At 39.6% G+C, this 13,214-nt stretch overlaps 1 long non-coding RNA gene across 1 annotated transcript; it reads right to left on the bottom strand.

Moving 5' to 3' along the window:
- Window positions 1–4,731: 4,731 nt before the first annotated feature.
- On the bottom strand, window positions 4,732–12,851 carry LOC116653020. The gene is made up of 4 exons (XR_004306383.1): window positions 12,748–12,851; window positions 8,661–8,842; window positions 8,143–8,223; window positions 4,732–4,898 (listed from the first exon to the last, which is right to left on the bottom strand). It is a non-coding gene; the product is annotated as an uncharacterized LOC116653020 (long non-coding RNA).
- Between the last annotated feature and the right edge of the window lie 363 nt (window positions 12,852–13,214).

Raw genomic sequence — 13,214 nt, 5'->3', positions numbered from 1 at the left:
AAGAAATAGAGAGTGGGAAGTTAAGGGAAGTCAATTTCCATATTTATTTTTTGAACTGTTGACCTGAATATCTGAGGGCACACGTAGTGACCCATGTTCTCAGTGCTCTGACACAGCAATGGCAGGCAGAGCAGAAACAGGAGGACTTGGGAGGTCTTTCTTAGTTGGGAGCTTTGGAGCCAGTGCTTGGAGATAAGGTCTTGCGGGGAGTAAATTTGAACAAACCCGGGTTTACACATGCTGTTGATCCCCATTAAGGTTAATTCAAATAGCTGCTCTACTCAGAATGAGGACATTATAAACTGTTTCTCTGGAAAGCCATCAAAACACAGTAACAGGGGTTCTCTTCTTTCTCCTGGCCTTACACAAATATAGGCCAATATACACACAAATCCCTGCATAAATCTTGTCCAAAAGACTTCTAATCAGGAAAGAAAACAACAATGTTGTACTTCTCACACTATAAAAAAGACCACCTTGGGAAAAGAGTAATGCAGCCATAGAGTGGTGTGGTGTCTGTTAAGAAAATTCACATAAAGCAAGCATTAACTATTCAAAGAATTAACTGCAATGAGGCAGTAAGTGAGCGTGCCTTGTCACTGAACTCAGAGCCATAACAGGAGCAGAGTAAGAAGTACACTGTAAAAAAATCTAGTAGGAAAATTAAAAAATCACTTCCCTGTCCCCTGGCCTGGATTATTCTCTTAGAAGATTGGTCAAAATGTCAGTGGTTGCTTTTACAAGTTGTCTCTGCAGTCACGGAACAAATCAGTAGCAGAGCATAAAAGAAACTCAAGATACGGACCAGGGGGGGACTCTTAACATTGCTGAAACTAAGTTTTTTGTAACAACACACATGTATTTGGCTAGACATATGCTATTCACACTCTTTATATATTCCTTTACATTTATTTGTGGTGAAGTGGTAAGGTAAGAATTAATGCTGTTATTTTTAACATGCATATTTCACGCGACTAGAAGCACTCTCACAGGCTTGTGTGCCTGGGGTAAAGCATTCTGTGACTCATTGTGACCAAAACCAGAAGAACGATACATAAAATTACTCCTTTATTACTCCTATTACAATGCATTAACTGTTTGCTAGGTGCTGACAGAGTCAGACCCCTGCAGCCTTTCTTTTGGTTTGCCACAGAGGAGTGCTGGATTCAAACCAACAAACAGAGGCACAGAGTGGGGCCGGTCAAAGAGTATCTCGGGTGTCAGTGATGGGAAAATGACAGAATTCACATTTCCTTCATATGGAAAGAGGCAACATTGCAGTAAAAGCAACAGGATTTCAGGAAGGCAGATTTAAGTTATCCAGAAGCTCATTAGGTAAGATTTCCTGGAAGACCGATCCAAGGTAAAAGGGGAAATTGAAAGAAATCACATAACTTTAAAGAAATGGTATTAAAGATGCAAGTGCAAAGTTTCCAGTAGCAGAAGATAAGCAGGGAGTAAGTAATCAGTTTGGTTAGGTCACTTTGATCCCATACATTAGAAGAAATTATACAGGAAGTAGGAAGTATAAAGGAGTACTAAAGGCAGATTTTCAACAGTGCACAGATACAACATCAGGAAGGCCAAGGCAGAAAATGACATGCTAGTTCTAGAAACCTTGGCTACTGAAATCATTCTAACTATGCAATAATGCAATATTATGCAATAATAAGCAAAGCAGGGTTAGTGAACTTCTAAACAGAAGGGGAAGCCTACTAGCAGATGACATTGGGAGTACTATAGAGTACATGATTTTTGGGTAAGGTACCCAAAAGCAGATAAAAGCAAATATGACATAACTTGAAAAGGAGGTCAAAGAATTATTGACTGGCCAGCTAAACTCAGTTGTTTGGAGTTAGGGAGAAATAGCCAAAAGTGACTTTTGGTGACAGATTGCAAGGATTACAAAGGAAGGGGAAAAAAAAACACACCTGGATTTTTGAATAAGCCTATGGATTTGTCAAGGTCCAATTTAGTTTCTTTATTTAGTCATTGAGTGGACCTGCAGATTGAAGGAAAACCAGTAATTGTTGTATATTATGTTCTCACAATAGATATAAACTCTTATTTGCTTTTGAGTACCACACCTATAATCCACATGTTCTCAATACTGTTGACAGCGACTCTTTGAAAGAACAAAGCAAAGAAAGCAGGTCTGAAAGAATCTAATATCAAGTGTGCAAAATCAACTGGAAAATCACACTGACACAGCAGATAATGTTAATTCACTGTCAGAACAGAAGGACAAATATTATCAAGAGTCCAGAGTTCATAGTATGTCTGACTATAACTTAAAAAGTTCAGAAAAAAAGAAGATAGGGATCATGTTTATCAAAAGGAGTAATGCGATCATCAGCAGCACATTGTTGTTAAAATGGGTAAGCACAACATAGATACATGTATACAATCTGTGAGCACACTGGGTATTTCCCATTCTTTATTTGATGTTACCATCTCAACATGGGCACTGTGTTTGGTGCTGGTTATCGAAAGGGTGATAAAGAGCCATAAAAATTAATAGAAAACCACAAAACATGGTATGGAAGGAAAGGTAAGAAAAAGTAGGATATTTTATCATAAGAAAGTATGACATTGTCCAGGAATGAAGGGCTAGGACAGTCCTGTGCAGCAGGAACAACCTGCTACAGCTGAGCTTACCCTGGACAAGTGACATCATACTTGATGCTTCAGGATTGCTTCCAGATCTACAGTATTTTGAAAGGAATGAGATCTTGACCACAATATTTCAAGCTCAAGGCAAACTCCCATAAACAGTACTAGGTAATCCTTTTGCAGCCAGATATTTATTCTGTTCTTAGAGGATGTTTTATTTTCAGGAAAAGGCATTATGCATAGGTGGCAGAGCTGTAATCAGAAAATAGGGAGCAGAGTCCTGACAACTGGTCTTGCCTCACCCACTTTGCCACTTCCATATTGCTTGAGACTCCACTGCTTTTGTTTGATCAATAAATTTGACAGCTGGACAAACACAACAATCTCGGTTTCAGGAAGAAGTTAGGGCGAGGTAGGGAGCAGAGGGTGACAGCCAGGCTGGCAAGGTGATGGCTTCGTTGACAAGGCCTGTGATACCACAGCACCTAATAATGAAGAGCAGAGCAGGTCTGGTGATGGCAACCAGGGATGGCCACGTGCAGATCACCAGAGAAGCCTGTAGTGAGGAGGCAGAACTGAGATCAAGTGAACTGATTTCAAGTTCACAATTCAGAGACAGTGTCAGTGGAACACACAGCCAGGCACAGGCACACTTGCAGTGTAGCTCAAGGAGGGTGGCAAAGGTGAATGCCTTAGCTTGAACAGAGCTCCTAAGCAAAGATGACCAGGCCCCTGCATCACACAGCTTTTTCTCACCCATCTCTTTCTGCAGCAGTGATCCAAAGTTCTGCAATAGCACCAAATCCAAGCTAGCCTACCCCCTGTGGAAGGCAGTATGGGGTCCTTACAGTCCAGATAAAAACATCTGTTATTCATTTGTCATAGGACCAAGAGAGCAAACTCCTGAGCAGCTCCCCAAAATAACAGACCCATAATGTATTTTAAAGGACAGTCATGTGCTGATGTAAGAAATATCACTGATAAGCCACAGTCTTAGGGGAAAAAAAAAAAAATCACAAATATATATAGCCAACTTCAGCTACTGGTTTTAAATAGTTCATAATCTCAAGGTTATGGCTGTAAGAAATGAGGGTGTGTTGTTTTTTGTTTAGTAAAGCAGATGAGGAGCAAGAGTTCCAATACTCTCATTTCTGGTATCTGTAGGCTCCAGAGACCAAATTTTCTGACACATTTTCTTTATTGTAGGCTCCATCGTTTCTCTGTGAATGCAACAGAAATTGTGCCACTTTTCATTGCAGCCCATTGCCCACATTAGGCTGTCTACCAGCAAGGGACCACTAAAGAATCTGACCTAAAAAGTTCAGTATTTTAATTACAGTCTCTACATGACTACTGACACCAACATTTTTTCATAGTTAGCTACAAGGAAAGATGTTTGGCAACATTATGAGCCATCATGCTGAAGTGTTTGACTATAGCCTTGGTGACACAATTGGCCTATGTGTGTGAGGAAGTGACAGCATCAGCTAAGACTGTCACGCCACTGACCCTACCAGCAAGTCTGACAGTTTTGGAGATTATAATTACTTGATCATCTTTGTCAAACGCTTTCACTGACTCATGGGCTATAGACTATGAGGTAGTGTCTCTGCTTTCTGGATCAACTTGTCCATTGGGGTTGCTAAGCCAGATGGTTAGCGGAGGAATCTGCTTAATTCCGATTGTTAATCTCTTTGAATCCCACCCTGTTCATAGTCCACCCTGTTTTCCTTTCCTTCAAGAAAGTCTCTGAAGAGCTGTCTCTTCTGGGCAAACAAGCAACAGTGGTCAGTCTGTACAAAAATCCCTATGACTTGGGTAGAAGGGTATGCTTTTGCAATCACACCCTGCCTTTCAAATTAGGATATTAAAAGCACTGAGTCAATCAGGGAAAGACACATAATTAGACTCACAGAAAGCTCCTGTCACCACTCTTGGATGAGCACTCTGTTGGCTATTGGGAGATCAAAAAGAACAGAAAGGAAGCGTATACAGGAGAAAATGGATTAACCAAGGAGGGCTTTCTGTGTCACACATTTGTGAGTCTCACCCAAAGTGGTACCATTTTTTTCCCCCCTCTGCAATGGCAACTGAATGGACATTTAAACACATACTCATATCAGGCCATGTACTGACTTGGTGCAGAATCCAGCAGGGACTCCCAGGACAAAGTTTCCGGAGTGGCCTCAAGCTACTTGGGATAAAGTTTGCCTTTTTCCATTCCCAACATCACCTCTGCTTTGAATACCTGGGGATGTTTCTGGTTGCCTGCTGGCAAAAAGGCACTGGAAAGAAATTTGTTAAATTAGCACTTCTCGCTGCCAGAAAATGTTTTGACTGCAAGGTGGAAATGTGAGAAACCTCCCACTCTGCACACGGGGCTAGCGAATTCAGCTGCTATGCTTCACTGGAAAAAATCTGCTGTAGTTTTAAACAGAAACCACAGAGGTCTGACAAAGCCCATAGGAGACTCCTGGAACTTTTAACCAAATTGTTATTGTATTTCTAAGCTATTGGACTTTCACTGTTAGTCTGCATTATTCTTCAAATAAAGGGCCAATCTTGACATCCAATGAAACTTCCCACTGAATCAGTTGGGATGCCAGAAGTGTACAGTGAACAGAATAGGATCTCTACAAAAAGGGATATGTAGATATATTTGCAGGTCCCTGTTTTTCCAAGCAGGACTTTGCATGAAGTTTTTAACCAGTTTTTTACTCTGGCAAATTTCTGGTAGGTGCAAACCTCACCCAGGGAAAGCAAAAACTCATTTAAAAATCAAATTACATTTCTAGTTATAAATAAGTAGGGTATCTGTATTGCCTTCTTCATGACAGGAGAGGATGGTTGTATCTTCCTTTAGATTCATTCTCTGGGCACCTCAGACTTCAACACAACTGACATGATTAGGCTTGTCCCAGGTTGTAGCACCTGCCTGGTCTTAAGAAAGGACCATAACCCTGGACTGGGCACCAGAGCCTCATAGCAAACACAGCAGTCGTTCTTTAACCCATTCTGAGCTGACGTGCAGCTTTGGAGCAGACTGTCTCTCAAAGTTCAGTGAGATAATCAACAAAAATTATGGTAACCAAAACACTGCTTGGCACGCCGAATTAAAAGAAATAACATAGATACGTAATTTCACCAACAAAAGCTTCATTGTAGTCATTTGAACAGTGTGCCTGTGAACCATGAGGTTGGAAGCAAACTACTTCAGTCAGGGGAAAGACTTTCATTAAGCTAAATGGCTTTGTATCAAGCTTTTACTGGATGGAGCCCTAAAAAATTTCCTCCAGAAGTTCTGGAGACTATTTTAGTCTACTCAAGACGTAAGGAAGGAAACTAGAAAACAATAGCTGGCCAGACCAGCAGAAAATGCATAAATACAAGCAATACAGTATGAGTTAAAAATATATTGGTATAAAGCTAAACTACGATCATTATGTTTAACTGCAGCTTTTAGGCTGCTCTCCAGCAGCTGTTTAGTTGCACTGATTCATAGCACTCTGCATGCTTTGTAGTGTTTACTAAAGCCTAGGTGGGGTATTAGTGAAAAAGCAAATTATGCTTTGATTTCTAAAAAGATTTGGAGTATGAGGTACAAAATATAAGCCATCCCACTTCTGTTAAAAGTGAAGCCTTCGTTTTCTAACCTTGTTTTAAGCACAGTCAATTAGTTTGCCAAAAAGATGTTGGTTGTACTTTGAATTTAGATATCAGCAGCTATAATTTATTTTTAGTTGATTTACTAATTGACCTGTGCTCAAATTAATATAACAAAAACATTCAAATCAACATAAACAATGTGCCTGAGTAATTCATTCACTTTGCTGGTTTTGAATCTCATTTTATCATTAGCCACATCTTTTTTTTTTTTTTTTTTTCCCAGCTAGAATAGCAGTGATTTATATCGCTGTGTTAATTATGTGAGCCTTTAAACTGTGGTTTGGAAAACATTATGTATCTGAGGTATTTTTGCAAATTACGGGATTCATTAAAAAGAGAAAAACAAACAAGCAAAAAAACAAAAAAAAACAGGTTAAGTTTGTTAACTTAAGTTTATTTCTTAAGTGGAAACCTTGAAAGGAGTGTGTGTGAGAGAGGGAGAGCTGAAACAGGCCTGTGTTTGTGTGCATTCCTTCCCTTTGTCTTTCCCCTACTCTTCTCCGTGGTAAGATAGCAGTCATGTTGTGAGTCTTCTCATCTGCATGATGGTCACATCTATTTACTTGCAGGACTGTATTCCCCAACTAAAGCCTAGTTCTCAGATACTAAAGCAGAATATATATATAACAAAAATAATATTTTTCTGCCTCTTTATCATTCAGACAAAAATTGCTTGCCTTACTGGAAGCCAAAGCACAACTTAGTCAAATAAAAATTATTGAGCTCAACAGGGCAACTGAGTAAAATTTAACAGCCTGTGACTTACAGGTTACACTACATGATCTAGTTCCTTTTGGCCTAAAATTCTACAAGCCTAAATTGAATGTAAGCCCTGCGTATTTTTTTTTAATTAGAACACTGCTGAGGCTGGAGGGGACTATCTAACTTCAGCCATGTGTAGGCGTGGATGGACGAATGGCTGTATTTTCGTTGGGTCATAGACTGCCCTTCTGCATTGTATTTGGCTTCACTTTTAAAGTGGCTGAAAATCCAGTCCAAATACAAGTTGGCCCTGAATTAATTTCCACTTCCTATCCTTCCTTCTGCTGAAACAAATAAATTGGGATTCAGCTTGCAGGACTCTTGGCTTCACAGGCAGGATCTACAAGGCCATTCGTTAACCAAAGAACACAGTACTTAAGGAGCATACAAGATGCGTCCAAAAATTCTTTGGGATATTAATTTGATTCAATACCTCCAGTCAAGAAAGCTAATAATTATTTTCAAGTAACTGTTGCCAGACAGTTCCGCAGTTGTTTAATTGCTTATATGCTGACTCGGGAGTGAGACCTGAGAGGCATTTCAGAGATCCCCACAGAGAAGAACATGAAAATAGATCAAAGCAAATATTGGAATATAGACTGTATTAGTTTCAAGTGTGTTTTCCAAGTCCAACTGACACAGCAGAAATACTGGCAATAATGATACGTGCCTCTTAAGTAGAAATCGGAACTCGGCTTCCTACCTTGGTCTGTTCAGCTCTTGAAATCTCATTTCCAATTCATTTGCCCAAAGACAGAGGAGGACTTAATGACTGCCACATAGTAAGTGTGTCTACTTTGGCCTAAAAGCAGAACTTGCTCAATGAAAAGTCTGCTCAAAATTTAATGAGATACGTTATTCATGAAGCACTTCATTAACAAGTGATCCGCCTATTTAGTAATAAACAAGCAAAGATGTTTGAAGACTTGTTATCCATGGCTCAAGCTGATACATGTCCTCTGCTAAATACTCTGTTCTGAAAACTTCTTTGTTATAACTGCGATTGTATCATACTGAGGGTGTTTTAAACTACACCTGATGTTTCCTTCAGTGTGGATTCCTTTCTAAAATCAGTGTCAGGTCATATTTTGTATAACCTACCTGGAGTCATCAGGAATCCTTTCAGGAATAATCCTGCAATTCAAACAGAGTATCTTCCATTTGCTCTACTTGTTTTCCAAGCTGAAACAAAGAATAATGGGAGAACTTACAAGTCCTGTCAGAGAGATAAGGCGGCTGCAATTTCTAGCATGGAGAGAATAATAAAGCTTTCAGTGCTCTATGTAATATTAAAAGGGAACAGAAGAAAGGAGATGATAGAAGTTGTAACATAGCCAAGCTACAGTTTCAGAAGCTTAGAAACTTCTGTTACTAGGGAATGTGTTTCCACCCTGGCTGCAGCATACCAGTCAGCAAATTATCTGCATGCAAAGCTGAATTCAAGCCAGCCTATTATCTCCTTTACCACTATCACTGAGTGGAAGTAAGCAGGTAATTTCCTTTCTCTTTCTGATTTTCACCTCCAGACTGTATTCCCTCCCTCCTTGCACTGATAACTCCTTCCATGCAAGCAACTAGCTCTCCCCTGCAGTCTTCCTCCCATGTCATCAGGCACCTACCTTGTCCTGCAGCCTGCTGAGTTGAGACATCAATATCTGCAGTTTCCCTGGTAAGTAATTACAAATCACTGTTCTCTGTAGGAAAATCCAACTTGCAGTATTGCTTGGGATGGACATCTATTGTTCATTAAATCCATCATTCACTCTCAGGGCAGATACATCATTCCAGCCGTGACTCTCTCCTGTTAGTAGACAGAGGATCTCTGGTTGGTTCTGTGCTATGGTCTCCATTCCTGCTCTACAGCTGGTGAAAGAGAAGTTCATCCTAACATCTAACCTTAATGCTCCTTGTTGCTGTTTAAATACTTCCTTACTTAAGGCCTTCACTTGCCTTTTAAGAACTACTTTGCAGGAATATCAACCCTTACAACATTCCACTTTTTATCCATATAAAGTTTGAAAAACACTCAAGTGAGTTGTGTAGGACACTGAAATTTTGCAGATGCAAACATTAAATGTGGATTTTCTTTTTAAGGAGTCAAAAGAAGCAAGCTGCACTGGAAAAATGGGGGGGAGGGGGGGAAGAAAATATGGTTAAGTGGGAAGTTCAGAGATGCTATAGGTTTCAGTGTAACAGAGGACTTAACATAGACAGAGAGATTTTGTATTAGCATCTTCTGAGCAGTGTAAGTGAATTAGTAGCACATGATCAGTTTTCTAGACTAAAATAGCTCCTAGTGAGGCCAACAACTGTAAGGCTAGTGGCTGTGGAATCAAAAAATGACTTATGAAAATGGAAATAAGTCAGAGGCTTTAAACAAGTCTTATTTAAAACATTAATAGACTTAAACCCAAACAAATGCATAAGGAAAGAGAATAATAGAATCATAGAATGGCCTGGTTTGAAAAGGACCATAATGTTCATCTAGTTTCAACCTCCCTGCTACGTGCTGCTGTAACAATTTGCTCTCACTTCCTATATCTGATCTGGGAGGAAACAGAGCTATGATGTTCAGTGACATCATGTTTTGCATCATAGGGTAATGGTTATATTCCAGCTTGCAGAACCTCAGCAGAACAGATTCAATTGCTAAGTGATCCCACCACAGCTCATAGATACCTAACCATGGACTCCACAAGCATAGAGTTATTCCAAACTAATGGCACAGTGGAAAACCTTGGTGCTAGGTGTCTTCTTGGCCAAAGAATGAGCTAGAAACATTGACATTACAGATCGTTCATCATCACTTTCCCATTCTAGCACAGAAACAACTCTCCTTCCATTATTTCCTACCTTTTGTTACCCCATTTCAATTGCAACTGAGCTTCCAAAAATACATCCAAGTCTTAAAACCAGTCCTAAGATATTTACATCCAAAATTCCCACTTCACTCACGTAAATACAAGTTTTTTCACGTTTGTTCTTTTTTTCTGTCTCCAACCATTCTGATTTCTTAAAAAATCAAAATACCTTTGCCAGAGTGAATGGTAGTTTACCAGACACTGATGAGAGTGGTGAGTATTGAAGCTGGATTAGCAAAACCCTGATGAATGTGAATTTCCTTTATCTTCCAAACAAGACATGGTGCCAAAAGCAATATATGGACAATGGAAGACTTCTGAAAAAAGGCTCACTCTAGTATGTGATATAAAGGACAGTATCTTAAAAAGTAGCAAAACACAGATAAGATTAATTTGCTCGTTTCTTGGGAAGTGCCCTTTCACAGAAAAAATAATCTTCGTGTTGTTTTGAATCCTCTGAGATAAAGTCAACACTCCCACCTGCTGGTCTCTCCTAAGAAAGTTTTCTGTGTTTTTTTCTTCTTTTTTTTTTTTTTTTTTTTTTTGGTCACATTCTCCTTTTTCTGTCATGTTCTTTTCTCTCCTTTCCTTTTCCATTTTCCTTTCCCCTTCCCCCTCCCCCCTCCCTTTCTTTCCCCCTCTCTTTTCCTTTTTTTTTTCTTTCTCTTTTCAGATTAAAATTCCTATTTTCCATCAAAGGTTCTCCAGATTTAAACAGGCAAAAAGAGCTGCCTCAGGAAAAATAAAGCATTGGAAAATGCACATCCTCAGAATGATGTGTTTGTTCTTTTCTGACACCTGTGAAATAGGTTACAGGTGACTTCCCATTGTGAGTGGAGCAGCTTTCACCCAATCATTGCATTCATTTTGTGCCAGCTAGGATCACCCATTCTTCCTCCTTCATAGTTCCACCGTGTCTCTCATTTATTCTTAAGGAACACTGGCAAATTTGAGTAACACTCCTTGCCTGAAGAAGGCTGGCAGAACACAGACCTCGTCCAATCTTATTTATTTATTTGACCCCTTAGTTGACCCAAATGACTTTGTTTTCCCTTGCAAATAGACACATCTCATGTAAATGTGGGCTATGAAGAATGTAAGGCCCCACAGGAACTAATTGCTTCCATTACCTCAGAGTCATCTGTTATGAATATGTGCACGTTCATGATGTTGCAAGTTGTCCAAGCTGCAGACAATGAGTAATTCTTATTAAGAAGCTCAGCTCAGCAGAAATCCATTTTTGCCAACTAATATATGCAGGATATATCCCACACACCTCCTTGTGTACTGCTCTTAATGTTTTGCATATAGTAATTCTTCTGTGTTTGGCTTTTCTTCACATTTGGTCTGAAAGCCAGTAAAAATACTGATATTCTTTACATAAGTGAAACAGTATTTTACCTCAAAACACTTCAACTATTTTCAATCTTTTATTTCCCTATTTCTGTAATACTTACAAAATTATAGATTATTTTTAGAAACATGTGATGAGAAACAGAAACAAGATTTTAGAAGAACCTTCTAATCATTTATTTATAATTTAACAGTAACTACTATAAATGGCTGCCTATTATTATTCATGTTACAGTAGTGCCTACAGGTTCCAACCAGGAAGCACAAGGGGATGAAATGACTTGCCCAGATTTGCACTGCAGCCAGAGCCAAACCAGAAGCAGAACCCGCAGCCTCGTCTCAGTCTTGTGGCCTAACCCTTAGGCTGTGCTGCTCCCCTCTCAGCCAAGAAGCACATTTCCATACATTAACCATAGGTTGATCTAGTGAAACCAGCCCCGCTTTGGTTTACAAACACATTCAGAGCTGAGTGCTGATGCCTAAGAAACTGTTTCATTTTGAATAATAACTGCTGGTAGAAGGTGATTTAATTGCCTACAAGCCAGATTTCCAGTGTTGTTTAAAAAGCTACACACACAAAAAAACACTGACTGGGATTTTCAGAAGCACCTATTTTCTTCACTCCTCTGGGATAGTCATTCTGCAAGTTTGGGAGCTTCGTACTTTTCACAGTTTGTCCCTAATGCAGATACTGGAGTTTTTTTATAGGGAAGAGAGGCAAATTGGGCCTCCATATTACAAGTACAGTTCACATCCTGTGCCAGGGAATGATGGGGCTGCTATGCCTCTGCACACATCCCCATCTCCTTCAACTCATGGCTACCTTCCGTGCTAGCTTGGACTCTGCTAGAATTGCAAAGATCTCTGTTTTGACAAGGTTACTTCACCTGTATTTTGCTGCTTGTGGGCCATTACAACATCCTTTGAGATACCACGATACCTATTTTCTACCATTCTATTTTCTGTTGATCATTCCTGTTACATACTGGCTGGTTGGAAGGATCAGGCATAGTGCTCTGCTCCCAAAAGTCCTAGTTTGCCTTATATAGGCCTGAATAAATACTACGTGTGGAATGTGATGCCCCTGTTTCACACTGGCAGCCATGGGGGCTGAAAACCAGCACGTCCAGCAAGGAGCGTGCAGCAGTTCATAGGCTCCAGTGCTTTTTCTTAAAATGCAAAGTACATCTGGCAATAGTATTAGGGTCGCACTCAGATGGACTCACCCTCTAGTTCTCACTTCTATGCAAGAAGAATTTCAGCCCACCACTGCTTATGTTGTGAAATTATAGCTTCTTCCTATTGAAATATTAGTTTCACTTTGATGCAAGAATGGCATGAATAGTTCTTTGGCATACCTGCTGCTTTTAATAACCATTTTGTTGCCAATCAAATTGACCAATTTACACTACAAAACAACCAACTTGACGGAACTTAAAATACCAGTGAAATAAAAGTGTTCAACCTTGTCAACAAGCAAGGCATTCCTTACCTCTCTTGGTGTCTATAACTTCGTTGGTACATATGCAGTGGGCATTAGTCTGCATCCCACACGGGGCTGTGGGTTCAGTGTGATGAACACATCCAAGAGCGAGGGAAGCTGTAGAAATATCATATGGTTTGTAAAGCGCTATGACATGAGAAGTATCCTAAAGGCAAAATATTTTACTTTATTAGATAGTCCTCCAGCTGTATTAATAAAATCCTGGATATAAGTGTTTATACATATAAGATTTATCATAATAAGACTGATTTCAAACTTACGTTTATTGAAATGAAGAGAAATCAGTCATGCTGTCAATCCATATTCATTTCATAGAATTTTATTTGAACCTGACAGCCCCCTAGAAACACACATTTCTTAGCCAGATGTTCCCTTCATGCCAATTTGAGTCCCAACATCTTCACTTAGTTTTTTGGCATTGTGAAGAACTCCAGCACTTCTGGACCACGTCCTGT

This window comes from Coturnix japonica, chromosome 2 (assembly GCF_001577835.2).
Source record: "Coturnix japonica isolate 7356 chromosome 2, Coturnix japonica 2.1, whole genome shotgun sequence".
Taxonomy (NCBI): domain Eukaryota; kingdom Metazoa; phylum Chordata; class Aves; order Galliformes; family Phasianidae; genus Coturnix; species Coturnix japonica.
The sequence above is the reverse complement of the archived record's forward strand: the minus strand, read 5'-3'. Positions and strand labels throughout refer to the sequence as shown.